Source organism: Cryptomeria japonica, chromosome 1, assembly GCF_030272615.1.
Source record: "Cryptomeria japonica chromosome 1, Sugi_1.0, whole genome shotgun sequence".
NCBI lineage: Eukaryota > Viridiplantae > Streptophyta > Pinopsida > Cupressales > Cupressaceae > Cryptomeria > Cryptomeria japonica.
This window is the reverse complement of record NC_081405.1, coordinates 356,765,333-356,768,954: the sequence shown is the minus strand read 5'-3', so window position 1 is coordinate 356,768,954 and position 3,622 is coordinate 356,765,333.

Below are 3,622 nucleotides of genomic sequence, written 5' to 3'. Positions count from 1 at the left end.
TATAAGATTACCACAAGATTCAAGGTATATATAATATGGCAATGTGCTATAAATGATGGAATCAAAAAGAAAGACATATCAATGAATGGTTAATAATAGACTCTAAAAGTTTGATATATCAAGGTAAGATCAATATATGAAATGATTTATGAATCATTCTATATAAATAAGATCATAGAATACTTTCAAAGTAAGGTGTGTCAATATAGGACAATGATATAAAGGCCTGAAGATATTGAAAGATATAGCCATCTCAGATGAAAATATAAATTCTTTAAGAATCATGATATTAGATATAATTGTTGGTGTGAACAAAAGTGTTTTGTATCCAATGTCCCTCCTATATAGTGTGAACAGGTACTTTATCTAACTAGTTCCTTGTTAGGACCTTTTCACGCATGTTGACATGTTAAGTTTACATAGTGAATTAATAATATTTCTAGAAGTCACTTGTGGACATGCCATCTTATCCTCTATTTGTCATTAGACATAGGATTAAGACATTTATCATCATCCTAGTTATTCCTAGGAATTTATTTGTAGACACCTCTTTTTACAAGTACACTCCTAGAGAAGTTCATAATTGGATTTTTCTACATTTGACTATGGTTCCAAAGTTGAATTAGAGGAAACCTATCATAAATCAGTCCTCACATTTGAACAAACAATTTCACACAATTTGGAAAGCTACTTTTGAACCAAAGATTGCCCTTTTGGTATGATGTTTACTTTATCGAGACCTCCCTTCCTATTGGCAAGTAGTTGATCCACTTAGGTGTGTCAAGCTATAGATGTCGTGAGAGTATTTTCTATTTTCATGTCAAAGTGAAAACCACTTGGTTTCAAAATCATGACCTTTCAATCCTTCCATACATGAGCCCTTCTAGGTGCAATATTATATCTTGCTAAATTTGTCCAACAAGTGTATGCTTTCATTATTGATATTTTGTTTACCTTATAGAAAGATTACCAAATTTTTTTTTTCTCATAATTATGGTATTCCTCTACTTACACCAAATCTTTAATTTAACAAATTTGCTAATGCAAATCTAGGTGCATGCTAACAAGGTGGCAATAGAGGTGGCCCATCTCTAAATTTTGATTGATCATTGGCATAATGCCTCTTCTATGATGGCTTGAGTTCATCTATCTTTTCTACCTACTATCAAGTTTCCCACTAATATTAAATGCATGGCCACTCAAATATCTTTGAACACTGATCTCAAATTTAATGTCGATGGTACTCTCCTCTATCAATAAATCAACACACTTAGCACCCTCCTACATCTTATTAGTAACATGACTGGACCTCTACTATTGGGAAGATAAATTTCATCACTTGGATCTTGTGAGTTTAACTTAATATGATGTTATGGATACCTAAACTCCATAAAAGGTTCTTGGCACCTAGCTTCAAGCAAGAGGCTTCAAATGATTGTTCGGGAAATATTGATGATGGTAAATATTTTCTAAATGGATGTTGGTGCAACCCTAATTATCAAGACCTTCCTCTAACACTAACTTTATAGATTCAGTTGATTAGTTTCTTTTGGCTATATGACTTAGGTATTTCCTTATTGGGGTTGAATAATGTAACTATGGTTGTTTCCTTTTTGGAACCATCTATTGACTTGATAATTAGACTCTTTTAACTTCTAATGTTTTACATAATTAGGCATATAGAATCGTCATATGTCAAATTTAATGCTAGCATACCAAATTATATTTTCTTGGTAAACCTAATGGTGATGCACCAAAATATCCATTTCCAAGACTAAAATAATGCAAAAAATAGTAAATGGTCACTTTGGTTTCACTATATCACAAATAAATATTCTACAATAACTTTATAGAATTTAATGAACTACTTATAAATTCTTATAATGTATTTGAGCCACCCATTAGGATATATCTAGATGTAATTTCATGGCTTGTATATTCTCAAACTCATTTCATCAAAGAGCATTAATCTAATTAGATTGTGCAATGATAATTTAGTATATTGTCAATATAGACATTAGTTACAAATTGAATTTATTCAATTGCACAAAGACCAAGAATCTCCTTAACTAGAAATTACATTTGAAAAAAATTAATGTTTTTCAACATTACTCCATGTAGTTATTTTCTTCTTAATTTATAAGAGGCAAGTGACTTTATACATTTTTATAATTATTAGAATGCATAGTTGAAGCTTCTTTTATAATGGAGTCGCTACGATTTAAGAATTGAAAATCTAGTTATCTATGAAGATAGGTACAAGAATTGTGAAATGTGTCACATGGATGCACACATTTAGTTCCCTCCTTTAAAAAAAAATATGGTAACAAAAAAAATTACAATTCAAAAAGTAATTAAAAGGGAAAAAAGAAAAACATGGGACCACTAGCCTAAAAAAGTTTAGTAAATTTTAAGCAACACCTTCTTTAAAAAATACCTAAGCAATTGCACATGGGAGTGTCTTATTAAAGAGGAATCTAAGAAATTTAATAAAACAAGGAAATTATGAAATAAATTTTACTTTGTGTATCTTAACCATTGCAGCTAGCCAAACCAAATCCTTAAAAAGTAAATGTTGTCAACTAAAGATAAATCCTCAAAATTCTTAATTGTTAACTATTATGCCTATTTCTAGCATCCTTTCATTTTCTGAGGTTAATGCATCATTGTAACTTCAATGTGTGTTGGCTTAGAGTTGCAAGTCTCACCTAAAGCATTGGAAAGGCTCAACACCTTTCTTAGAAACTCATGTGCCAAATTAAAAGCTAAAGTAAATAACTATCTAAGAAAGTCTATTTCTATAGCATACATGAAAGATAGAAGTGTACATAAATTTAAAAAACAAGATTAATCCATGCAATCATACACTATATCCATTCCATTAACATAAAGTTTTATTAAGAATAGAGCTCAAATCATGTGTACAATTATCATTACAATGTGAGTTTTTTTAGGCACTTTACTCCTACACCCAAAGGCTTATGCCAACTAACTCTATTGCAAAGCACAATACACTTAATGTGTAATACAATTATTGATTACATTTGCAATGTATTTATCACTCACAAATGAGCATAAGAATATTTTGTGTGCATTGGTTTTAAATGTGAGATTCAAATTCAGATATAATGGTACCAACATTCTCTCAAACAAAACCTCATCCATTCCTCCAAACACAACCAAATTAACAAGACATTGGATAGAACCCTAAAACAAAAAAAAGGCCTCTAAAGGAATCATTGTGTTGAACAATCCTTTGCAACAATTTCAAGTTCTACTTCTTTGGTTGTTTTTGCAATCACAGAGGCAACTTGTGGTGTGTGTGTGTTGGATGATGTTTAATAGAAATTGTTATTTGTGCGGACTTTGTGAAAACCATCCACAAGAAACTTGGCCTCCTCATTCATACTATCAATGGTCTACACATCTCCTTGGGAAATAGTACCATGTTTTCCATTCAATTGCAAGTATTCATGATTTAAGTTGAAGTCTTATTCAACCATGGAGGAAATCTTAAAGTAAACAACTTAGGCCAATGGAAGAAAAAAATTGCATATTGCTTTTACTTTTGCTTAGTTTCTCATAGTGCAATGATTAGGTGGAAAATAGTGGTGAGCCCCTT